We start from the raw sequence: 27894 nt of genomic DNA, 5'->3' as shown, positions 1-27894 counted from the left end.
GTAAAAGTAAAATGTATGATAGCATTAGCACAAAGGTCAGGAGGGAGGAAATGAAGGAACAGTGTTGCGAGTTTCTCACACAATATGTGAAGTGGTAGAATGTGGTTGAAAGCTGTCTGTGATAAATGTAAGCCCTAGATCAACCACTAAAAAAAAAAAGAAGAAAGAACTATAGCTAGTAAGCCAATAGTAGAGATAAAATGTAATACAAAAAATACTCATTTAAACCACATTAAGGCAGGAAAAAAAGATAAAAGGAAACAAAAACATCTGGTCAACTGGAAAAATACAGTAAATTGGGAATGTTTCACCTAATTATTTCAACAATGACATTAAATATAAATATATATTTTATAACCTATAAAAATATAAATAAAATGTATAAATAAAAGTAGATGCTGATTAAAAGCCAGAGGTTGTCAGATTGTATAAAAAAGCAACATGCAAATATATGCTGTTTATAACAAACCTACAGATCAATCATATTAATGGTGAAAGACAGAGTGTTTTCTCCCTAAGCTCAGTAATAAGGCATCGTTGTCTACTTCTCCATCTCTATTCAAATTTGTACTGGAAGTCCCAGATTTGAAACAAGAAGTAAAACTCTTTCTATTCACAGATGGAATGATTACCTATTCAATTATCTTACGGAATATACAAAATTGTTCCCACAACTAATAAATGAGTTTTTTTAATGTCAAGAATACAGTATCAATATACAAATATCAATTGTATTTCTATGTATTAGCAACAAATAGAAATGAAATTTATAACTGTGTCATTTAAAATAGCATCAATATCATGTAATATGTAGAGATAAATTTTTAAAAAATACGTCCAAGATACTGAAAACTATAAAACATTGCTAAATAGAAGACCCAAATAAATGAACAGGGATGAGGAGACACAGTATCATTAAGGTGTCAATTCTCCCCAGATTGATTTCTGTTTTCAATGTGATTCCAATCAAAATTCCAACAGGTTTTCAAGCTTAAAAGGCTGATTCTAAAATTTATAGGGCAATGCAAGGGTACTACAGTGACCAAAGTAGTTTTCAAAAAGAAAAACAAAGCTGGAGGATCTATATTACCTGATTTCAAGATGTAGTATAAAGCTACAGTAATTAAGACAATATGTGGTATTGGCATAAAAATAAAGATCAATGGAACAGATCGATAGCCTACAAATAGACCCATTCTTATATGACCAATTGATTTTTAGCAGAGTCCCAGGAAATTCAGTGAGGAAAGGAAATACTTTTCAACGTATGGTACAGGAACAACTGGATATCCATATGTAAAAACATTGACTCTTACCTTGTACCATATATATCAAGCAACTTGAAAGGAATCAGAAATCTGAATAAAACCCCCCAAATTATGTAACCTCTAAAAGAAAGCACAGGTGAAAACATTTGTGAACTTAGATTAGACAAAGATTTCTTAAATAGGACACACAAAAGTAATTTTTTAAATGATAAACTCTACTTAATCAACATTTAAAACTTGTGCTCTTCAAAAGCACAACCATTAAGAAAATGAAAAGGCAAGTCATGTACTGAGAAAAATAGTCGCAGAACTGATATCTGATAGATTTATTCAGAATGCACGAAGTACCAAATAATAATAAGACAAATAACTATTCTTAAATGGACAAAAGATTTGAACAGATATTTTATAAAACGAGATATCCCAACATCCAATAAACACAAAAATATTCAATGTCATTAGTCATTAGGACCAAATTAAGACCACTGTGTGTACCCGTATTTAAGAGTGGCTAAAGTTAACAGGACTGACATACCAAGTTTTGGTGCAAATGTGGTGCAGATGAAAGTCTCATATATTGCTCATGCAAATGCAAAGTGCTATATTTGTAAAACTATTTGGCAACTGCTTAAAAGTAAATATACACTTACAATAAGATACAAAAGTGCCATTTTCTATCTATCTACCCATGGGAAATAAAAATATAGATCCACACAAACACTTGTTCTCCAATTCTCGTGGCAGATTATTCAAAATATGCCCCCCCAAATGGATTACAACTTAAATACCCCTCCACTGATGAATGGATAAACAAATCAAGTATACCCAGTCAATGAAACACTGCTCAGCAATAAAAAGTATTGAACCACCGATACATACAAGGAAGGAGAATATTTCTGGCATATAATATTAGCTAGAGCAAAGCATCAGATGGATTGGACTGGTGAGGCATTACGTGGAAAGAGTGGGGAGGTCAAGTGGTAAGTAAGGCCCCAACTTAAGGTTGGACCAGGAGTGAGGTAACATACAAAGTGTCTGTGCATTCAATGGCCGTTTGAGTCACTTGTAGCTGTATGCAGCTGTATGCAGCTGATATGTAGCTGTGAAGAGATTTCTTGTTTTTTCACAAATCAGATTTCTTCACAGCAAATTCACTCAAGGAGCTTATAACAATGCACCTCCAACGCAAAAATTAGAATAATGGGCTATTTGGGCAGATTTTGGGGTTAGATTGTGACCTAAAATATGTGGATTTCAGAAAACAAAATAGGCCACTGTTTTAAAAGTGAAAACCCTCACTTTTAGATCAAGTCTTTCTTCCTGACTCTGAAGGGCAGTAATATTCCATCTTATAACACAATTTAAGATATGCTACTTTCCTCTAGCCCTCATTTCAGATTCTTTGTCAATACTGAAAAGAACGTATTGTCTTCCCAATCCAAAAATGGGCAGAAGACCTAAATAGCCATTTCTCCAAAGAAGATATACAGATTGCCAACAAACACATGAAAGGATGCTCAACATCACTAATCATTAGAGAAATGCAAATCAAAACTACAATGAGGTATCACCTCACACCAGTCAGAATGGCCATCATCAAAAAATCTGCAAACAATAAATGCTGGAGAGGGTGTGGCGAAAAGGGAACCCTCTTGCACTGTTGGTGGGAATGTAAATTGATACAGCCACTATGGAGAATGGTATGGAGGTTCCTTACAAAACTAAAAATAGAACTACCATACGACCCAGAAATCCCACTCCTGAGCATATACACTGAGAAACCATCATTCAGAAAGAGTCATGTACCACAATGTTCATTGCAGCACTATTTACAATAGCCAGGACATGGAAGCAACCTAAGTGTCCATCGACAGATGAATGGCTAAAGAAGATGTGGCACATATATACAATGGAATATTACTCGCCATAAAAAGAAATGAAATTGAGTTATTTGTAGTGAGGCGGATGGACCTAGAGTCTGTCATACAGAGTAAAGTAAGTCAGAAAGAGAAAAACAAATACCGTATGTTAATGCATATATATGGAATCTAAAAAAAATGGTCCTGAAGAACCCAGGGGCAGGACAGGAATAAAGACGCAGACATAGCGAATGGACTTGAGGACACGGGGAGGGTGAAGGGTAAGCTGGGACAAAGTGAGAGAGTGGCCTGGACTTATATACACTACCAAATGTAAAACAGATAGCTAGTGGGAAGCAGCCGCATAGCACAGGGAGATCAGCTCGGTGCTTTGTGACCACCTAGAGGGGTGGGATAGGGAGGGTGGGAGGGAGACGCAAGAGGGAGGGGATTTGGGCATATATGTACACGTATAGCTGATTCACTTTGTTATACAGCAGAAACTAACACACCATTGTAAAGCAATTATACTCCAATAAAGATGTTAAAAAAAAAAAAGAATTGTCTTGATTTTTTAAGCTAACATTATATAGGAAAACACAGATTTGCAAGATTAGAAGGTTATTATTCCCTTTATAAATCATTTGCTGTACACTGGGGTTCATTTAGGATACTTTATAATGTGAACTCCAATAGTTATTTAAAATTTTACATTAACAGAAAAATATATAGAAGACATACAGCATAAAGCAATGTATATTTACACTTAATTTTAAATTTAAAAGAAAGCTATGCAGTGGTCATAAGATAACTAAATAAAAGTAATTTTCTACCTCTATTTCACACAGTAAGTCAAGAATGGAATTCACACCTAGAATTTGGTATTCCTTACGTGTAATCTTTTAAAAAATTGTTAAGTCATTTAATTACATTCTTCTGCATGAGATATTAAAATGCGAGAATAACAACTTAAATTCAATTTTATTTCTTCTTTAGAATCCTTATACTTGATTTTTTTCTTTGTAACTGAGCATTTTTTTGAGCAGCTGACTTCTTTATTTTGTATATAACTCTTATTTCACATATAGAATATCTACCATGTCTTCCCACAAAAGGAAAATCAATGAAAATAGCATGAAGAGCCCCAGTAAGCCTGTTTTTGATGAATTAGGTCCTTAAAGATATACCCAGTATGTGGTTCAAAATGTATTGATTACTAACAACTGTTTCTGTGATGTCAATAATGCACTATTCTCTTGAACTTCCCCTGAAGTGACAGGGTTTAATCAAGAGAGCCCTAAACAATAAATTGACTACCAAGAAGGAGACAGAATAATGAAATTGACTCAAAGCTCTAAAATAAATACTGATTCTAAACTTGAGGAAGACATATTGATGTCTCTGTTTGCTCTGCCTTTTTTTGACTTGCATCTTTCATAATAAGCTGCTTACCACAGGGATTATTACTTCACCAGGTTTAAGCTCCTATAGAGCCTACGGACATTTACTACCTTTCTACATGCTATTCAATATTAAGAAATTTAAAACAACTAGAAGTTATTTTGAAATGCCACTTCTACTATTTTAAATCATTTTTCTATCATATAATATAACCCTTGAATAAACTCTCCCTATTAGGTTTAGTTTGCTGTCTCCTGTTCTGCTTTGTTTCATTGCCAATGAAGTGACTGAGAAACCCTGACACTTTTAAAGCCTTGCTCCAAAGAAGGGCATCCCTCCCTGTACAATGCCCTCTATTAGATGGGAAACCATTTCCCTACTGAATGTTCAAACCACAAATAAATTTCCCCAATTCAAGAAGTGAGCTATACAGAGTTGTATTCTTTTCAAAACGTCTCTACCATTCTGTGGGTAGTTCGGAATTAAATTTCTTAATTATTCAGAGAATGTAGGGTCTTCTGATTAAAACCTGTTAATCTATTTTCTAGACTTCAAAATTCCTAATATATTTTTTATTCAAAATATTTTCTAAAATATCTTAAACAAAAGTTTGAACAATACATTTCAAGTCCCACTTTAAAATCTATCATTCACACAATCATATCTGTAACCTTCATTTGTCACTATAATTATTTGACAATACATAATCTCAGCACCAGTATTTCCTATCTATTTCATCATCTTGCTCCCATTTCTCCATCTTGCCCATGAGTTTGTTATGACAGAAGCTTTGTTATGTCAGCTTAGAATCCTGACTCCTGCTTTGTCAGTCTAAAAACTATCCAAGAAAAATGACGAATTTTGACAAAATATGTTCTAGTAGTTCTACCGCATTTTCTAAGACCTCATAAATCATTTGTTCACTCCTTGGTTTTAAACTCTTAACTTGCAATGAATAAGTTAATGGTCCACGGCTGTCTAGACAATCCAAGGATGAATTGAGGCTTCATACGTCAGTGATCAAAATACTGGCTTTGGCATCTGACAGAATTCAGACCTCAGATCTGTCACTTAATAGCTCTTTTTCACCAGGTCAATCTTTCTTGGTATCATTTTTTAAAATAATATGAAAATTAGGGACAATAGTTAGTGAATGACAATTCAATGAGATACGCCACATACAGTGTCTACAGGATTTTTCAGTAGAGAAGTGCTCAGTCAGTGCTACCCGCCTTTCTCCTTGCCATCATAATATAAGAATAGTAGTTTGCTAATGCTGTATCTTATTTCTATTGTTGGGAAAGCCCATTCTACAATCTCTTCTACTTAATTCTTTTGTTAGGACAACCTGGTCATTAATATAAAAGAAATTATTAAATCCACTACTTCAGAATTTTGAGCTTTTTTTTTTCTGTTAACTTTTTCTTTTTTTAAATTGAAATGACTATATATTGCAAGAATAAGCTAATTGTACCTCTTTGCAGCTGATAATGTTTTGTTCCATAAGATCAGCACCACTATCACCCGTATTACATGTAAGCTACCAGATACTATTTAATTTAATTATAATTTTAAAAGACTGAAATTTTGCTCACATGATTGGTTTCCTGCTGGGCATGACATCTTAAAAAGTGATTCATTTAAATAATAATCCAATTATTAAACTTTGAAAAACTACGTCTTTCAAATATGTTTCTATGGGATTTAATGTTTTATAAACCTCTGCCAAATGTTACTCAAGCATCTTTTTATCATATCTGAAATGTTGCCAGATTAAGGCCTCTGCTCAGCAGGCATGATGTGGGGATGTTAAGAACTTTCATCATTTCTAAGACTGATGATTGTAATTCGTAATTATCCATTCCCCCAGCCAAGTGCACCAGAAAACATCACTTGCAATGGATGAAGCAAAGGATGCTGTCTCCTCCCTCAGTTTGGATTAACAGGCTGTCTCCCTCCTGCACCTGCTTTCCACACCTAACACTGCTTCTAGAAGATAAACCAACAACATGTCTCTTAGCGACCTATGGCCAAGTTCCCTTTTGTACCATTTTACATTAAGATATTGCTTAGCACCTACTTTGGTCCAAGTTCTGTTTCAGGGGCTGGGGATACAGGATTTATTAGATAAGGTTATCTGTTCACCATCTAGAGGTTGGAATGAGAATAAACTTCGGGCTGGAAGATACAAAAATTTGGGGCTGGAGCCAGTTTGAGATGAATGTGCCAGTTCGACGTAGAGCATGGGCACTTGGAGGGGCGTTTCAGAATGTGTGACGTCACAGAGGCAGGAGGGCGCCCCAAGAAGCCTTTCACACTTATCCGAGCTTGAACAGTAGCACACGAGGTGGATTACACATTAAGATAACAACAATGACAACAACAATAATGTGAGTGGCTTCTACTCATTAAACACTTCATATGTGACAGGTGATGCCAGCTGGTTCTATGTACACTACTTCCATGAATCTTCACAATCCCACACTGGAACTTATTATCTTTATTCCCATTTCACAGATGAGGAGCTTGAAGTTAATTCACACACTCACAGTCACCAGCTAGTGGTAGAGCCACGAGCCCCATTTCAAAGCCATTATCCTCAGATCGCTGTGCCAGAAGACTTTCTTGTGCAAATCTTCTAAGACTTTGAATATTCCTGGCCCAGGGAGTTAATGAAGGACTCGACTCTCACAAAATATTGAGGCATCACTATGGGACTGATGGGCTAGCTAGTTGGACACAAGACTTGACTGTTTCCACTCAAACCATGCAACACAGACAAACATACATGAAGCGAGGAGAGGACGGTGCGATTTAGGGAAGAGTAGTGCTCTCTTCCACACCACTTACAGGACTTCATCCTTCCTCTCCTCGTGTGGGCAAAACTACTCTTTGAGTCCATGCTACCTAGGTATGCCTCTCGTAACCTCTACACTTTGCTGTCAACTGCTAAACCTCTGCATACGGCTCTGCGTTATTTTAAGATTTTGTCTACCGGCTCTTCCCAGCCCAGCACTGCCAGCAGAGGACGGCATGACCTGGCCTCTCTGTTTCCTGATATGCGCATTTTCAGTGACCCTTCACTCCACCTCATCCACCCGCTCTCAGAGTCACAAAACAGAATATCCCTTCCTGAAACTCTACTTCGAAACGTTAAGTCAGACATCCTTCTGCCTCAGCCCCAGCCTCTCTCCACCTACCCTGTTTGCTCAGTTCCTCTCACTAAACCTAGTATTTGACCCCATCAGGACCATCACGTCAGGCGTTCCTGTCTTTGCTCCGTTTCCCAGCCCGGTTGCTACCCACAGCCCCACGTACGCACCGTTCTCTTACCACCCTCTTGCATTCTCAGGCTCTTTTGTTCTTCACATACTATTTGGAAAATTTCATCCTGGATTAATACCATATGTGAGTTTTCCTGCTGGGAAGCTTCTGGAGAAAATCATGCAGTCCTCTGAACGTTCATAGTCGTCAACCTTAATAAGCTCTCAGCAACGCCGGGCAATCTCACTGCATTTCTCTAGTTGTTATTCTTTTCCACTCAATGCGGTGATTATTTCAAACACTGTTTACCTGCTTCGACCCCATGACTGCTTTTGTTCGTGACTCCCAACACTGTCCTCCCCGGTACAGCAAACACTTCACACTCCTGCCACTGAACCAATAGAGCCCCTTACTACGTGTATCCATCCTTCCCTCTTTTTCTCCTGATACACTAGAAGAGATATTCCTTTTCCTGTTTAAAACCATTTCCTAATATAATAAGTTTGGATGTTTAAAACGTCTTGAATATGCTCAGTAGTTGCACAAAACAGTCCCTTACATCAGTACTTCTCTCCCTCGGCTGCCCTTCAGTATCGCTCGGGAGCTTTTAAAGCCCCCAATACTCTGTATAAAACCCGGTCCAATTAAATCAGTACCTCTAGGAATGGAACCCAGGCATTTGTATTTTATACAGCTTCCCAGGTGACTGTCCTACGTAGACAAGGATGGAAACCGCTGAGGAAGATCCTAATACACGACGAGGCTTCAAGCTAACTTGGAAATTTTCTCAGCAGAAAAGATGAAGATGTGAGTCAAATCATAACATGAATTTTATTATTCAGATATTAATGAAAATGTTTTTATTCAAGAAAAAAATACCTTTTTCTAAACCGGATTGCTGGATCCCATCCGTGCCTATTTTTTCAGGAATTCTGTACTATCACTAAACCAAAAAAACCAAACCAAACAAACCTCTGTTTATTTCCCATCTTTCCCTTCATGCATTCCTATTCATCTCCTCAATTTCACAGCCAAATTTGGAAAGAGTTGTCTGCATTTGTTGCTCCTTTTTCTTCCTCTGTCATTCACGGAACAACCTTCTTTAATCTGGATTTCGCCCCACTCCTCTATCAAAATTCTGTTGCAAAGGCTACCAGTGATATTCTTGGTGTTTAACTCAAGGGGAGACTTCGTACTGTTCATTTTACGGACCTTCCAGCGCTGTGTGGAAATACTGTCTCCTTCCCTTGGCTTCTATGACGCTTCGCTCTCCATGTTTTTCTCCTACTTCTCTGTCTATTCCTATCAGTCTCCGTTCCCAACTACTCCTCCTCCACCTAATGGCTAAAGTTCAGAGTCCTTCAGATTCTTTCTGCCTAGGGCTTTTCTTCTTTATCTCCCTATGTGCTCTCTCCAACCAACCTCATCCTCTATCATGACTTCAATTACCATTTGAAAGCCAATGACTCCAAATTCAGACCTTTGGTCCCGATTTCTGAGCTTCAGAACTATATACAGAGCTTTCTTTGGGATACACCCCTTTTAGATATATCGTAGCCACTTCAAACTGAACATAAGAATCAAAAACACTACCTCATCTCTCCAGCCAGAAACATGAGAGTCATTTTGGCCCTTCTGACCCCTAACCCATCCGCTCCATTCTCTTTCTTAACCAGCCATGACAACCACGGACTGGTCTCCATCTTCCCAGGGGACCCCTACGACGTCACCTCTTCCCCTTCCTGAACTGGTGTAAAATTTTCCAAATTGGTCTTCCCATAGCCTCTCCTCTCCATGTCTGTTTTGTTCTTCGCACATTTATCAGAGTGATGATTTTTCATAGAAATCTGACCTCATCACTCCTTTGCCTAAAAATCCCCAATGGTTTTTCATTGCACTTAGAATAATGATCACATTTCTTTAATGGGGCCTACAAGGCCCTGGACGACCTTTCCTTCACTCACTGCTCCAGTGTGATCTCTATCGGCTCTCCGCTCTCCTTGCTCCAGACACACTGGGCCCCTTTCAGGTCAACAAGTGTGCCAAGCAGTTCCCCACCTTAAGAACTTTGTGTTCTTTCCACGGCCTAAAATCCTGCCCACTCCTTACCCCAAGCTTCAAGTCTGCTCAAATACTGGATCCCCTATGTGCCCCTCCTTCCCCTATGACAAGGGTAGATTAGCCTATTGCAAAATCCAGGTAAAATTGCGTGCTTTATTTTTTACATCAATCAGAACAACTTGCAATGAGAGCACAGTGTAGATGTAAGTTTCATGATCTTCAGCACCTAGCAACCAAGTTCCTGGCACATAAATATTTGTTAAGTGGAAGAATGCTGCTTTCATTAAGCTTCTTTAACTAAAGACTAAAATTACTTTTCTCATGTGTTTCTTTTGTTGCCATTATTCAGATTAATTATAGTCTATAACTGAGAATTATTACAGAGGCATATCCAAAGTGAGACTTTCATTCTCCTTTGTGACACCACGTATTATGGAAACATTAGCTCTAGAATAAAGCATCCCAGCTTAAGAATGGAGATTCAAGAGGTGCAGCTTGGTGTTTCCTGTGCTTTCTACTAAAGAAGGGTTGTCAAAACATGAACAGAAATTTAAATGACAATAGAAGAATGGGAGAAACTGGTGTCATCTGAATAAGTCAGGTCACATTCTGAACTGGATGCTCAAGTTCCCAGATGGGCCAAGTGATCCTGAATTGCACCACACCTCTCTTTTTACCCACAGCAAATTCCCACGATCCAGAGGACAAACAAATCATCGGAGGGGAAAAGGAACAGATGCTCTTTTCTTTTTAAAATACTTCTGTTCCTAGTAAGAAAGCAGTTGTGTTCCTTCAAGAGTTGTTTTATTTCTGAAAAGTTACTCTGAAAGTGTTTGCAGTGAATATTAGTCAAGAAACTAGCTCCAAAAATGCGATCCTAAAGAATAGAAGCCATTGGATTTATGACTTACAGTACTTATAAAACACACATTTGGTGATAAATGTGACTGTGATGATATCAGACAGAAAATAGTTTGGATATTCACAGTTTTGAAGGCTTTAAGTGGTATCCTTGCTATGTCATATTTTTATACCCATTAATGTAATATCCAGTTAGCAAATGAGGATGTTATTTAAATACAGCATTTCTCCTACATATTAATTAGTAGCTCATTGATGAACAATTTGCCTTAAAAATGTGCAGAATGACATAAGTGACAGGTTTTCTTTTCATTACATTTTTATATAATGTGTTTAACTAAAAATGCACCATCTCTCTTTGCTCCGAAAGGAAACTGTTCCTTAATTTTATTTAATTTCTGAAAAACTTGAGTTTTGTCAAAGAAAAAATGTGAAGACTTCGATTTTGTGGTTCAAATGCCAAATAAAAGGAATCCTCTCATTAATTATACGTGTTTTCTAATCTTCAACTCTGATTTTATTGAAATCTAATTTTCCTATAATAATTTTATTACTCATTTTCTCCTCCTTTTTTCAAATAATTAGATTGCCCAAATTACTTATCTCCAAAGTCACATCTATCCTATGTTGATAGGCAGAAATCCCATCTCAGGAAGATTTCTGACAGTGAGTAGTTAGTTCAGCTCATTTAGAAATGATATATTTCATTAAGATATAAGCATATATCTTAATGATAGCAGAAAACTCGCACTTCCTTTATTTGTCAAAGCACCCATTCTCTTAATTTCAGGAGGGTATTTTTAGTTTCTAGTAATTTGGAAAAAGGTAATAGGTGAAAAAGTCAGAACATAAAGTGTAAAAGTATGGTGTCAAATGCTAGCTATATATAACACCTATAAAACGCACAGAAAAGTACATTTGCATTCCAATAACACCTGTGACATTTAGAAGTTCTATACAATTCCTGCTTTCAGTCTTTGCCTGCATCACATGCTAGTATTATTTCTCTCTAAATATAGTCAGAGACCTTTAAATAGTCAAGTACTCAGAGGGTATATGGTGCAGCAAATAGTAATTCTTTATGCTTTTCTACTTTTTATAATTCTTGTTTATAAAGTGGTTTAAAGATTATAATTACATTTAGAGGAACTTAGAAATTCCATGTCAAAAAACTTTAAATGCCCATGGTTAAAAAAAAAAAAAAAAAGAAAGAAAACTGCAGCCTTAGGTTTACTTTACAATATATTTACAATCCGCATGCCCCCCAAAATTCTAACAATAAAAATCATATTTCTGTGTCATATCTTCGGGAATAGACCTGCTTTTATGTAGAGGGGCAGGACCTGCTCATCAACAAAGCAAATACCCTTGATTTCCATTTAACAATCGCACCAGCACAGGACAGATTTCCATTCACAGAGTTCATTACACATTTGTTATAGATTTTTTTTTTCTGGTAACATTTATCTTTCCTGTTTTATGAACCAAAGTTATTTTATGTTTTCTACCTCTTCTATATAAAATTCTCATAAATAATTACTGGATTTCAAAGGCTCCTGGCAGCCGGACACTTGATAATAGCTATTTCTAACCGACGCTAAAAGAACTACAACGGTGTAGTTACAGACTTACACAATAGTCTGATTTATTTCTCCTCTCCTTCCATCCTTATCTCCTTCTCCCTCCCTCCCTCCCTCCCTCCCTTCTTTCCTTCCTTCCTCCCTCCCTCCCTTTCTTTCCTCCTTTCTTTCTTCCCTCCTCCCTTCCTCCCTTCCTTCCTTCCTCCCTCCCTCCCTTTCCTTTCTTTCTTCCCTCCTCCCTTCCTCCCTTCCTTCCTTCCTCCCTCCCTCCCTCCCTTCCTTCCCTCCTTTCTTTCTTATTATAAGTTGGCATTTGCAACATTGCACACTTATGCACAAAGAGGAGGTGAGATGTCATTTATCTACTGAAGTACTATGGCTATAGGCAGGGTGCAGAAAAAAGTGTACAAAGAAAAGGCAGATGTTTGACAGTTTGTTAGAAAGTTTATGTATGAAAGAATGACGGGATTGACAAGAAAATCAGAAAACAAGTTTCTCCAGAAGACAGGGCTATCAAAGCGCCTGGCCTCGCATGGGTGGGTACTCACCACATCTGCGTCTTCCCAGGGGGTCGTTCTGGACCTCCACGTAGGCCAGCTGCCAGCAAAGTCAGCGCACTGGGCCTGGGCCCCCTGGCTCTGCCCCGCGGAGAATGGTGGCCACCTCGCCTTCCTAGGAAGCACCTCCTCTTAGGAAACAGCTCTTGGCCTGCAGAGAGAAGGCATTCCTTACACAGGGACCCACAAGCCACTATGACTGTACATGAATAGTTCACATATATAAACTCAATTTCTGTTGGTAATTATTACATATAAACATTTATAATTGCATGAGCTTTTTTTTCTGGAAAAGAGGAATAAATAGATAAATTTGATATAATTGTGCATGTGTAGGTATACAACATTCACTAAAGATACAAATAAAACACTGAAGGCATACTTGGCAAGGTTGACTATAGTAGTTAGCAGATCCATCAAAACTCTGGCCCTGATCTTCTCAGCACTGGATTTAATTTTCTTAGGATATTCAAACATTACAACATTCAAGCCTAGTATGACCGTGTATTGGGGTATATCTAGCATGTTCACTTTACAATAACACACATCATGGATTCTGAGAGCAAATGGAAAAAAATTCAACTTTATGGGGAAAAAAAAGAACTTTCCTTTGTACAATAATAGATTGTATTACTTCCAGAAGAGTAAGAGAGACAACAGAACTGCTGTGGGCACTACATTAGGATAAGAATCAAGCAACTTCTGCCCCTCATTTCTCTGCCACACGGAAGGTGAAGTAACTTATTTGATTAGTGAGTTTACAAAAAAACCCGGACAAATTTAGGGCAGATGCTTCTCATCCCCTTCTCTTGGGAGCCGGCCTCTCCTCTGAAAATGCAAGTTCTCTTCTGTTTTCCCATAAGCCACAAGCTTACTCAGGGGCAGGTGCTATCAATGATGGGGGCAGGGGTGAAGGCCATGGCTGGGAGTGTAGGTTCAGCTCACAGAGTGATAACGGTGCCCAATGTTTGATACCATGGTCACGGTCTCTCTCCTCATCCACCTCTCCCATCTCGTTTGTGTGTATCTCCCTAACACACACCATCACACTCCAAGCGGAACAGCCTTCTTCCAATCTGTGGTTACATTGTTCTCTTTACTGCATTAGGGCTTTGTACGGGCATCTTCTGCCTGGCATGGTCTTCCCACTGATTTTCACATAGCTGGCTCCGGATCACCATTCAGTCCTGATCTGAACGTCCTCTGCTAGCCAGCCTTCCTGACCACCCTATCTAAATACCAGCCTTCTCTCCATTACTGAATATTACAGTCCTCTGTTCATTTTCTTCTAAATTAACATAACCCGGCATTATATTGTGGTCTTTTTGTTGGTTTGACTTCCTCCCTGGGACTCCAAGATTCATGAGGTGAGGGATCATAGTTGTTTCATTTGTAACTACTACACAGTAAATATTCACTCAACATTTCTAGAATAAATGATTGAAAAGACACTGGTAGACACGGACTCTTAAAATATATTTAATTTCTGGGAAATATTAAGAGGGACATAATAGTTTACGATCATCATGAGATATCTTTGAAATGAGTGTATAGGAATTGTGGTGCTTAAATGATACTATCTTCACAGATCAAACACAAGAATGCCCAGATGATAAAAAAGAAATGCTTTGCTGTGTGGCCTGATGCTAGCATCTAATAACACATCTGGAGGTGGTGTCTATCATTTACCAGCATGTACCTGGGGAACTTTGACAACGGAAAGTGTTTTCATAGAAAATACAGTATTCATTGAGTATTACCATTCAATTCCAGCACTAGAGACATTATCCAATGATATTCCAAGGAGCTGAGTAGAAAACTGAACAGCCCGTGGCCACATGCTCTTTGGAAGACTGACAGGCAGAGTGTAGGGCCAACACGACCTAAGTTTTCAGGCCACTCAATAGAGCGGGGAAGTCAAACCCTTCAAGCGGCCTTCCTCAAGAGGGGGCTTTAGCAGCAGCTGTAACTGTGATGGTGGCAACGGCCATGGAGACAGTGGTGGCAATGCCAACCAGACGTGACATCCTCAAAACAGGGAACAAAGTCACGATTCTTATGTGTCATAAGATAATAAGGTTTGATGGATGGCAGTTTACTTTGCAGATGAGTTTTTAGTAATTACACTTGCCAAGGACTGCTTTCTCTGCTTATAATCGATTGTGCACCCTCTAGTAAAGCCTCTACTAACAGGAAGAATACAACAGCAAACAGAATTTCTGAAAACAAACACAATCTGTAACTCATTTCTGAGTAAACGAAAACTACATAGGAGCGAAATAGAGCCACCTTTGTCCAGGGAGGGCAAGGCCCTGCAGCTGTCTCAGGTGGCCCAGCCTCAGACTCTGGGCTCCAAGGTCACCGGCAGGGGTAGAGTTTGTGACCTTCTTTGGTACCAGATTTGCCCTGATGGCAATGAAATGCTATACTAAGCTAGGCAGGAAGGTTTGCAGGAGACGCTGAACAAACTGAAATTGGGTTGAACACCGCCCCATAGGACCAGAACTTATCAAGGGGCTCACAATGAAATCTGTTTAAAAATTCCTAGAAATTCCCTGGCGGTCCAGTGGTTAGGACCCCGTGCTTTCACTGCTGAGGGCCTGGGTTCAATCCCTGGTCGGAGAACTAAGATCCCACAAGCCCCCGGTGCAGCCAAAAAGAAAAACAAAAAAACCCCAAACAAAACAAAACTCCTTGAGCAAGGAGCCGCGTAGATGTATTATGTACTCTCAACCTCTGGATTCTGGTAGGATTTGGCGTGTGCCACTTAGAGAGGGATTCAAACTAGCACGCAGGCATGTCACACCTCAGGACAGTCGTGAAGGTCCCGACGTGTGACCGTGAACATGTGCGCAACTGGTGTCCGACTAAATTAAAGATCTACCAGCATTTCATGTTTCATAGATGCTTATATTATGAACATGAGCCAAGTTACTATTAAACTCAGTGCTTTGTGATAGTAAGTTATCAAGGTAACAATTAGCAGCAGGTGGTGATATTACATATACATAAAATATATATAACAAACATAATAAAATATATAATATCTATAATATATACTAAAATACAAATATATAAAATAGAAAGATGTTTTAATAAAAAGACAAGTGTGTATGTAATATAAACATAGTATATACAGATCTAAAATATATTTATACACTAAATATACGTATTTATGGGTGTATATGTGTCCTCATGAAAATATACGGATCCCCTGAAGACAGTGACAAGCATCTCTCTCTGCAACTATGCCCTTCACCTCCTCCCTGCAGTCCTTTTCCCCCAAATCTCAGGAACTTAAAATTATGAAAAAAAATTAAAACTACATCAATGTAATTTTAAGCTCTGAACATATGCAAAGCATTATGGGATTCAAAAAAATATATGATATTGGAACTTGTTTTAGAGAATGTACTTCACTGCATTATTTATTTTCCTGGGTAGATACGTGTGTGTACACACCCAGAGCACCTTCATATGCTTTATTTCCAAAGCATGTGCTCCTGGAAAGACTCCTGCTAATAAAGTGAGTGTGGCAATGCTGTATTTGACCTTTCACGTCATCCTCTCAGAATTTGGATGCCAGCCTGTAATGGAGATTATAGCTAAATAAATGACTCAGTAGTCAACCTTCTAGAAATGGCCATATTTAGCTCTCAGGGTAATGTTAACTTCACTGTGGTATTAGGAATCTCATCAACTTTTTGGTTAGGATGGATAAATAACTAGCTTTTAGTATGTAAATTACCAATGAAAACGTTTTACAGAAAATGGGTCAGGTTAGAGATGTAAATGAGGCCTAAAATGTCCCATTAGGTTTTGAATTGCCTTTTTTTTTTTTTTTTTTCCCCTAAGCATTATAAATCTTGCAAGCTTTTGGGGTAATTTTCTTGCTTGAAGAGGCTAGTAAGGTCTTTCCCAGTAAGAAATGAACAAAAGTACTTCTGAAAACTAATTCTGCTTGAAAAAAATAGAGCAACTTGAATACTGAAGTATAGTTTTTAGATAAGCTGTACAGACCACAGGTACAGATTTTGCAAAGGACACAGTGTGGAGAGGTATCATTCAATAGCTCTCGTTTAAAATCAATCGTACATTTGAAGGATACTTATCAGATCTTGAGACAAATCATTACCTACAAATACAAGTCTATCTTTTGTGATGCAATGGATCTTTGATTTGGCAAAAAAGTCTCTGGTTCTGCTCCGACAAGTCCTATTTGTAGCGCTCTTGACTAACCCGTTTGCAGGACAAATACGACGCAAGAGCAGGGCGTTGCTCGTGGCGCTGCTCTTGGGCCAGCTCACACAGTTAAGTGATGAACGCACACGCCAAAGCGAGGCAGACGCCGCTTTAGATCTCACGAGACACTAACACAACAGCGTCACAACACAGACTGAGACTTGTCACCAGGCGGTCTCACACCTCTTACTCTCACCACGTCGGTTTCCCTCCTACGAACCACTCATTTACAGCAGCCTAAATTAGCCTCGTGTGACAATGTACGAAGTGCTTGCTGCTTGTGTTCATCTATCACAGCACTGCCAATGTTTAGGACAGTTTAACGTCTCAGACTCATGATAGGGGGCTGAATTTTTGTCACTCGGAAAGCTGCAAAAGTGGAATAGTAAATATGAAATTACAGTAACTACCTACATTCAACCAGCTTAGAAAGCTAACAGGGAAATCCATCAACCCACTCTGATCATCTAGTTTGCTTCTGTGTTGGGCCTAATTAAAGATAAACACATAAAGCCAACGATTATAAAACCACATTTGGTTAGCTTTCTTTTCAATTGTCAGCAAAAACCAATATCCCCTCCCCCCCCCAAAAAATCAACTCTTTCTAAAATATCTACTTAATATTTGCCTGCTCCTTCATTTGTCTGCTTTAACATTTTGCTATAGCAGCCTTTTGTAATGGATCCTTGCAACATGAAGCCTTCTGTGTTTACCCCAAGCGACCTAACTAAGTCACAGGTATGCATAGATCACATTTTCTTATAGATTTTACTGCTTCATTAATTTTATCCGTTAAGAAAAAGGGATTGTGAGACAAATTTCTTCACACAAGTATCTTATTTAAATTGGTCTTTGTTGCCTACCAAAGTTTTAGAGGTCAATAAAAGATGTTCTCACATGTTTTAGCAAAGATAAGTGAAGGAGGTAACAGCAGATCTGGAGGCTGTTCAGACCTAGTCTCCGTGGGTTAAAATAACAGAGCAACTCAGGTGGTCGGTCGCTGTGTTATGTCATGTGTTTTGATGGAAGAGAGTTACTTCACATAGACAGGACAGATAATGTGAGAGAGAAATATGAGTCCCAACATGTATTTGTATGATCTACATACCGCCATGCCACCTTTTTTTGCTCACTACTAAAATTCTATTATCGGCATCCCTAAATCTTGCACAGCTTTTCTTCTCTTACTTCATCTGCTGGGTATTCCTTCCAATTTCAGCTGAGTTATTTCTCGAGGATGACCTTGGATCCTCTCTCCCTGTCTAGCCAGGGTCTTCTTGAAAGAGGAACCTCCTTCCCAGGAGGGAGGAAACACACACCACTGCCTCTATCTTTTTGGTTATAGTTTCTTATTTATCTAATAAGTGCACAAAAGACTATTCATATCCTCACTTCGAGTTAAGAATAATGGTTCAAATTCACCAAACACTTACCATGTGCCACATATTCATTTTATCCTCCAAGCAATCCACGTGGGAAGCATAATCATTTGCCCCACTGTATAAGTGAGTACACTAACCTGTGGAGGAGCTAGGTACTGTGACCGAGATCATGTGTATTCAATAGTATGTGGTGGACACAGAACATGAGTGCAAGTACAAGTGCAAAATCAGTGCTCCATATGTGATCAACAAAGAGTCTCTGCTAGGCACATACTTCCTACACACATTCTAGTCTCTAACACACGCTGTCATCTGTGTTAGGTGTCTAATACCAGGGGGGTTAGGGCTCTGATGCTCTCATGAATCCAGCCTGGTGTGTCTTTGCTAACAGCACCCCAATCCCCAGACTCTATCTGAGGTGACACTGGTTCCCTTTGACATAAAGATGAATGAGAGCTGGAACCCATAGTTAAGTGGTAGTTCTTAACGCTCCTGTCATTTATATGATAATAAAGTCTTTGGGAATACAATTCTGTTACTTGGTAAGTAAGGCCTTTGGACATCATGAGTTCAGAAAATCCATTACCAGAAATAATACCTCACAAATACGTACATTTTTACAACATTCAAAGTTTTCACAACCATGACTACACTGTATTTTCAAAGTAGCAGTCTAAGTCAGGCACAGGCAATATATAATCATGCCATTTTGTCAAATGATTACAGAGAAAGGATGGAAGAGAAAGTAATGTTTGCTTAGCATAAACTATTTGGGGACATTATCCTAAGTACTTCGCCTAAATTCTCCCTTCAAATTCTCATACCTTCCTTCTGGTGTACATGTTCTTAAACACATTACAGGTGACTTAACTGGAGGTCACAGCATATAGTTAACAGCTTGTAAAAGGGGTTAGAACCAGGATTAGAAGTCATGTCCCTCTCCAAGACCATCCTCTTTTCATTATAACTCAAGTTCAGTCGACAGCACATGTTCAGTGCTTACACATGCCCTTGGCCTTCTTCCTTATCTCAGGTTGGGGTCTTGTTTCTCTACATAGGTTTCATTTTGTTAATGGAAAGAACCACATTTCATTTTCTTTGAATCACTCACAGCACATACCTTTCAAGCTATGCTTAAAAGGCCAAGTTAATTCAAATATTTGTGATTTGAATGTGGTCTGGAAGTAAAAGAAAGCTTTCCCTGCTTGTACTTTTATTCATTCACCCAGCAACTGTACCTCTCAAGCACTTCTGGACAGGTACTGTGGTCTTAGAAACCCCTATTCATTCCTGGTCATTCCTCCTTAGGTGAGCTATGTTGAGGGTCACAATTTGAACTCATATTATCCTAAGACCTCTGAGCCTCAGCGAGTCTAAAATGACTTGTCCAAAGTTTCAGTGAGTTAAGTAGCAAAATCAAGCCTAAAGCCACATCTCTGAACATCTCTTTGCCCAGCACCTCTGTATAAAGTAGTGTTTGTAGTTGTTACCTTTATCATATATCTGGAGGTATAGATCATAAAATTTGTAAGACACTTCTTATATAGAATATTATGATGATGAATGAAATTTTAAAAATAATCTTACACAAATAATGTTATCAGAATGTTGATTAGTTAGAACGAAAAGAAACATTTATAGGTTGATGTAACTTACAATCAAGGAGCTGGATTGAGAAGCACACGACGCTTTTCTTATTGGTTTCGTCTGTGTACACGCATGGATTTCTAAGACTGATCATACTGCGAAAGTGTTAATACAAATCAGCTTTCTGTTCACGGATTTTATTTCATTTCCCTCTGCCTCCCCCATCCTGTCGTTTTGTATGAAACATAGTCTTGAGGAAAAAAATTAAGAAATCCCACTGCATTACAGCATATAGCATATAATGGGCAAATAATAAATGTTGAATGAATGAATAAGGATAGGTCAGGTAGTTTGATTACACTGGTTGAAATGATCACTGCTTAATGTAAAATAACACAGTGAAAGGAATTATGTTGAATCTCTATCTATCTATCTATCTATCTATCTATCTATCTATCTATCTATCTATCTTTAGCTATAAGAGTCTATATCCTATGAGATCATAGAACGTGTCTGAATTTTTCATCTCTGCACACCCAGCATCGGGTAGAGTGCTGGACTCATGTTAGGTATTCAGTGTATATGTGTTTCATTGACAAGCACTTCCTGCTCACAAGTAGTTTATAATCCAGGAGTGCAGATAAGTGGAGAATATTTTTCACCCTCTTTCTCATTCCTGGCCTCAGTATTTTAAAAGGATGGCCAGCCTATTGCAAATATTTGGGCGGAAACTTTTGTTTTTTTCCCTAACTCACTCATCTATGCGGCACGCGTACGCCATGTTCGAACGAGCCCACAATGCTTTGATTTGCACAGGTCATTTTAGCAAGAGAGATGACGGGTAACGTTTTTACAATTCTTCAGTCTCATATGCATATTCTATTCCCAAGTGCGTCAAAGGGTTCTCATAGTTTGACTTTATTTTATCCTCATGGTGTTTCTCTGAACTATAGCTTTGTTTATTTTTGTGTATATATTATGATACAGCTTAGAATTGCATATTTGTAATATGTTCAATATGAAACCACATAAACCTCAACTAAAATTTTTTCAAATGAGAATCATTTGGTTTAAATTTCACTAGCTTTAGGTCAACACAAACAAAACAAACAAAAACAAAAGCAGACTCACAGATAATAGAAAATAAATGAGTGGTTGCCAAAAGGGAGAAGGGTGGAGGGCGGAGAAGGGGATTAAGAGGTACAAACCTCTGGTTATATAATAATAAGTCACGGGGATGTAATATACAGCACAAGGAATACGGTCAATAACACCGCAATAACCCTCTGTGGGGAAAAACGGTCACTAGACTTACGGTGGTGATCATTTCATAATGTGTGCAAATGTCAAATCATTATGCAGCACATCTGAAACTAACACAATATGGTAAGTCAACTGTATTTCAAAAAAAAAAAAAACCCCAACTAACCACTCTGTGACTGTAACCTTATTTTTTTAAGTTTAGTTTGAATGCAAGAAATCCATAAGCTCTAAAATAGTTTAGTATTTGGTAAACAAAAGAAAAACAATAATATAATATTAGCTTTCATATATAAATTATATTTTGTTCAAATTTTTTACCTGTAAAAACTTGCTTTCAATTTTAATGGATATATTTTTTAAACTGAACAATTTTGGAGTGTCTTGGATGGAGATGAAATGTACCAAAGTTTACCCATACAAATTAAGGAAAAATATTAATTTTCACCTAACAGGTTTTTTTTTTTTTTTTTCAACTCAGTGGTTGGTTTTCAGGAATGAGTCAAAGTTGTAAAGTCATAAATAAAAGGATAGGTATATTCACTTCCATCTTCTGACCTGAGTGAAGATTTATCACATTTTGAAGATTCCGTTTAAAAGGAAGATATTCCTCTTCAGCAGACTTCCGAAACTTCAAAGCTTATGGATGCACTTGTGGAATCTCTACCCCAGCAAGGGTCAGTGTGTGTGAGTGTGTGTGTGTGTGTGTGTGTGTGTGTGCAAATGTGCGTAGTATCATGCGTTGAAGGTATTTCAAGGCTACACTGAGCTTATGTATACATATGGAGGAAAGAGACAAGCATCCCTTTAATAAGCAAATAATTAAGAATTAACATAGATCTATCTGGAAAGATCTGAGACTGATGGAAATTCAAGCTGCCTTCACACCCATCAGCAAAACTTCCACCAAAGGATCTGTGGGAGTTATTGTCTATCCATAGCTCTCTGATCTATGGAAATGGTGAGGAGGAGAGAAAACAGGAGAGGCACTTTCCTTCTGGAAACCTGTCCTTCAGTCTCTGACAGGAGTTTACAAAAACAGGTACATGTTCATGTCCTAGTAATTGCAACTGCGTTTCTCTACAATAATCTCTATATGCGTAGGTACCAATTTTATCAGCCTAACCTGTATATCACTACATTCCAAAAACTTCCTGCAACTGATTCTATCAATTCATGCATCCCCCATCGATTTGGTCAATAGCATCCATCCAAACTCTCTTTGGGATGGCTGGCCCATTCTGTGATCAGGTTTCTAAGAGGTCCTTTCATCGAATCTCTTTTAAATATACTTGTACTTGTGCTACACAAATACAATAGATAGTCAGTTTTTCTTGTATATCACAGAGATCTAATTTATCTATTTGGAATTTCCATATTTATTTACTTCATTAAGAATAATTTACATTAATGTCTTACTCTGATCCAAACTAATGTGGCAAAGCTGGAAATAGGCAAATATCTTAGGAAATAATAATTTAAACAATACCATGTCCCTTTAAGGACATGTGGTGCATGAAGGGAGAAAAGTCATCATATCACAGGCTTAGATACTCTGAAAAATTAAAATAGAAACATACGAAAGTCTCAGAGAAGCAGCTTATAAGGTACCATTTTAAACGAATCAGATGTTTTCTATGGGAGTATACTCTTTTAAAACGATGAAAACTCTCGAGTTTAGGAAGATTATTACATTTCATATGTGAGGTTTATTGAAAAATAATTGTCCTGACCTTTTTCCTCCTTCATTTTTAGTTAATTTTTAGCTGCAATGCAGTTCAAGTGCTCAAAATATTACAGCATAAGTCCATCTCCATCACCCCAGGCACAAGTCCTACCTGAACTTGAATTATGATGTTTTATAGGAGGTCAAGGTCAAGGTACTCACTCACAACAAGTGTTCCGTGGAGACTGTGATGTTGTCTAATGCGCCTGTTCAGAACAGCAAACCTGAAACAGGGTACCACATTGATCTGGCCACCCCTGGAAGCTGGGCCTTGGAGAGGCCACGAGAAGTGTGTGGCAGGAAAGGAGACCTAGTCATGACATCCTGAACACCCCTCTCTGGCAAGAGGCAGCCCTTCTCTTGTCACCAGCTCTGAAGGCAGCTGGCCGCGCTGACACAATGCCCAGCACAGAGAGGGAAGGGCTGCGGGAAGCAGGCTGATGGCCCCTCTCTAAGGACAGGGAGGAAGAGAAAGGCAGGACATTTAAAATAAACAATATAACTCACTCTCTGATGTAAAGTGCCAGAGATTTCAGAAGGGAATGCAAATCCAGCACAGAAGACCTTTGTTTGCTTCTCTTGTATTTTGACATTTTCCTAGAATCACTTGATAGCACTCACATTAAGCTTCATTTCAGATTCCGTCCAAAGTCAAACTACCAGACGCAGCAGAGTGTGACAAAACTTTCCAAAAGAAAAGATCAGAATGAATGCTCATGTTGATTTTTCACTCATTGTATTCCCGAGAAGACCAATTTCAAAAATTAAAGGTCACACGAAAAAGCAAATTGCACAGTAAGAAAGTATTTCTTCTACTATTATGAAAATATGATAGCACATCTAATTTTCACAAACTCTCCAGCTATTCTTACGATTAAAATTACCTTGTGTGTGCTTTTACTCCTTCACCAATAAAGCTTCACAATCTAAATTCTAAATATGAAGATGAATACTATTAGCAGTAATAAACTATCAGATTTTCATGTGGAAAAGAGGGACGCTGTAACCACGGTGCATGTTGTATACTTGCGATCATTGTGTCAGTGCAAACAGCACAAATAGAAATTCCAAATAGCACATTCTGAAAGCATGAAAGTGTGTTTGAAGGATAATGTTAGTGACATGAGCTATAGTTTCCAAAGATGTCACGTCAAGGATCTAAAAATAAAGAAATAGAATCCAGTAAAACAGCATGTTAAACCCTGTTTCTTATCTGAGGTTGCATTAGAGTTATAAAAAAAAAAGAAAAAAAAAATAAACAGGAAGAAAATTAAATTTCTCTTTTCATAGGCAATAATATGTTGTACAATTTGCAATTAAAAATAAATTAGGCACAAAATCTGCAACATATTGTTTTTAAACTTTCATTAAACCTCCTGAGTTATGCTGCTGGATGCAACATGCCAACAGAAATCTAGGGTTGCATGAGTTTCTGGCATATGAAATAAAATCATGTCTTCAATCTACAAAAATTTAATTTACAGCTTAGCTGACTGGACGGAGCACGTTAACACCATCTTGGAGGTTTAAGAACAGCAAGTGCCGTAATCCTCTGAGTATTTTGATCACTAGCGCACAAGCATGTAACATGCTTTGTGTTCAAGGGGAACCTTTATCCAGGATGCAAAGCTGGTGCTGAATTATAATCACATTCAAAAAGGCTGCAAGCCTGTGGGCATTAAGCTTTGCACTCTCAAGCTTAACCAAGAAGATTTAAGCAACCTACTCTGGGACCATATAGTTGATCTGATAAGAGTATTCCCAGACCTTGAAGTTTATTTTTATCAGAAGTTTTGCATTCAAGGTCTCAAACATTAGAACTTTTTTAGTGCTAATCAAAAGTGCTTCCATTCAACTCCAGCAATGACACTTAGAAGCAGATGGAATTCATAACATAGAGAGAAAAAAGAGAGGGACAGACACAATAGTTTTCCCCTGAATAAAAGAAAATCTTGAAGGCCTAAAGACAACTTCTGATATCTTAGATGTTATTCCAGATTTCTTTGCTGTATTTGTCTGAAAAAGATTTGTCAGACATTTTTGCTACTCAATTTAAATAACTAAGTTATTGAAATGACAGATGCCATCTGTATCCTAAAGGAGTCAACTATTTTGCTGAACTTTTTTTTGTTCAGATGAATCAGGGAGTTATTTATAGAGCAGGTGTTGCTAATATTCAGTCTCTAATATCAAAGACAAGGATAAAATAGAGGTTAAGTTCAGGATTTATTTTTACATACACTTCCATAGAATGACTACTGAACATTTATTAATTAAAATATGATTGAAGAATGACATGAAATAATCCTACATGTGTTTCTCTCCATTGTGGATATGAGAAAATAAAGATATAGACAGCTGAGGTTTTCTAGAATAACTGGATCAAGGGTCTTAAACCTAACATCATGTATTTTTTTCTTTGCTCTTTTGTAATCAGTGACTATTTGGGGAGCTATTTCTGTTACATTTACATAGTTTTGACTGAAAAGGATAAAGGACCAGGGTAATTTCTCAAAACCAGTCTATACCTTTTCACTTATTTATCATTTCTGGGTTTTTTTCTTTTCTTTTTTTTTAACCAAGAAAACATGCATATAACTCAAACCACAATATGTCGATAAAGGTCCAAGAGAGAATATTTTTCTCTTTCAGTTATAATGAAGTGAAAGAAGTTTCCCACATGGGTGCTTTTAAAAAAAAAAAAAAAAAAAAACAGAGAAAGAAAGACACGTCATCTCTCATTCGTGGTCATGAAGGCTTAGCTTGATCTGTTTAGATCTTGATCTGTTTGGCTTCTTTCACTAATGAGACTCTGTGTCATGGTCATAGCATCCATACTTGGTAGCCTCAACTGCCTGGGCAAGACAAAGGACATAATTTGATGACAGCAAGGACCAGACAGGGCTTAGGCTTAGAGAGTAAAGAAAGGTACAGAAGGTACAGGTTGGATGTAGTTTGCTGAGACCTGCAGAGACCTGAGATGACCTTAGCAATTCTCTGAGTCTGAACTGAAGAACCACGTTGACTGGCCGGGCCAGGTGGCAGGCCCGGTGGAGATACATCTGGGAATACAGACTCATATGTACAGAGAGAGAGGTCTGAGTCAAGAAAGAAGAAAAGTCAGAGATTCAATTTAGAGTTTAGGGCTCATATTGGGCCTAACGATAGAAGTAGGGAGATAGATATTTCATCAAGCGATTGGGAAGCATTTCCAAAACTTGAGCAAGAGGGTGGCCTGTGCAATGACCCCTTGCACACAAGCAACTACGGATCTCAGGGCAGCATGCTTTCAGTTCCAGTTTCTAGCTGTCTTTGAGGTGTTGTCAAGGAAAGGCTTACACTCATCCCATTTTTCACTATCCCTCCCTTTGCCAGGAGAGTAAGATAACCTTCTTCTTGTGCCTATGATTGCAGGAGGACTAATGCCTCAGGGGTCACTTCAGTTTTAAAAGGCTGAACCTAGTGGCTAAGAAGATTCCCATGATTAATTCAAGGATGAGGACAAAAGACTTGTGCTGACACCATACCCAACAGGTGGATTAGGGCCTGGCTAAATAAAGTGATGGATGCATTTAACTATTATAGGCCTGTGCTAAGTCCCGGTCATGTTTGATCTCTCTAAGATATTTGACACCATTGATTACTCCCTGATTTTTAAATCTCTCTCCTTTTTTATTTCCTGACACAGATGTCTGCTAGTTCTTCTACCGTTTGTTCATTTTTATTGTCCTGTTTTGGCTTCTCGACATCCTCTTCGTTTATCTAATCATTCTGGCACGTCAGGATTCTGCTCTTGGTTCTTTGCCTTTTTCATGCGAAATATTCTTCCTGGATGTTCTCATTTTATCCACTGGCTTCCACTTCATTCATATCCTGATGATTCTGAATCTCTGTTTTCAGGTATCAGCATTCTTCCAAGATTCAGAGCTGCATTTCACTGGCTGGACATAACAAATGTGCATGTTTTCAGGGACTTGAGAGACGACGTGTCATAAACTAAATGCTTTCTCTTCCTTTCAGTCTTCCTCCATCCATGCCTAACCCTGCTCCATCCTCTGTAGCCCCCATCTTGATTAATGGAGCGATTATCTATCCAAAGAAAGTAAGTTGTTATCATTTTCAAACCTTCTCTAATCCTCACCCTTAACACCAAATATTATAAAATCCTGGTAATGCAACCTCGAAAATGTCTCCTGGGTACGCCATTGCTTCTCTTGTCATTTTGCTGGTGCTTCAGTTTTACCCATCATCTTCCCATCAAACGTTTGCAGTAACTCCAGTATCTGATTCCACCAGTTCAGTGGTTCTCAAAACGTGGTCCCAAGACAAGGGGTATCAGCACCACCCTTGGTAGAAACAGAAAATCCCAGACTCCACCTCAGACCTACTGATGAAGAAACTCTGGGTGTGAGGACCAGGAGTCTGTGTTTTTCACAAGCCCTCTACATGATTCTGATGAATGCTGAATTTGAGAATCACTGAGTTGATCTCTGTTCTGCTGGCCAAAAGGTTTCCTATGTAAGAAATCCACTGGTGTCTTTCCTCCCACGCATAGATCCACTGGTTACCTGTAAGATTAGGCCAGAATCTGCAGCAAAGTTTATGCGGTAGTCGATACAGTTTACCAATATTTTCAGTTTTTCTTCAGGGACATGGTAACGTTTCACCTCCCTGCTCTTTGGAAGTTAGGTGTGCCCATGTACTTGCTTTGGCTAATAAAACGTAAGAGATGTATTTCACGTTTGGTGAGTTTCCAGTGCACAGTTCAACATGTTTCTTTTTTTCCCTATCATAGCATCTAGTGTTCACATGGTGGAGAAAGAGGAAAATGAAGAGCAGAGATCCA

General features: G+C 38.2%; 1 protein-coding gene and 1 long non-coding RNA gene across 7 annotated transcripts in view; one reads left to right on the top strand and one right to left on the bottom strand.

Annotated features, from left to right (window-relative positions):
• TENM3 (teneurin transmembrane protein 3) overlaps positions 1 to 27894 on the bottom strand; it is a 2405282-nt gene that overhangs the window by 1239900 nt on the left and 1137488 nt on the right. For all 6 annotated transcript variants that reach the window (XM_082444070.1, XM_082444075.1, XM_082444071.1 and 3 more), the window contains exon 5: positions 12843 to 13002. The gene's annotated coding sequence lies outside the window, so the exon portion shown is untranslated. The remainder of the gene's footprint in view (positions 1 to 12842; positions 13003 to 27894) is intronic.
• Positions 1 to 27894, top strand: part of LOC309651409 — an 888535-nt gene that overhangs the window by 362971 nt on the left and 497670 nt on the right. The window lies entirely within an intron of this gene.

The sequence above is a fragment of the Balaenoptera physalus genome (genome assembly GCF_965194825.1).
Source record: "Balaenoptera physalus genome assembly, chromosome: 21".
In the NCBI taxonomy this organism is placed as follows: Eukaryota; Metazoa; Chordata; class Mammalia; order Artiodactyla; family Balaenopteridae; genus Balaenoptera; species Balaenoptera physalus.
This window is presented reverse-complemented; position numbering and strand designations above follow the sequence as displayed.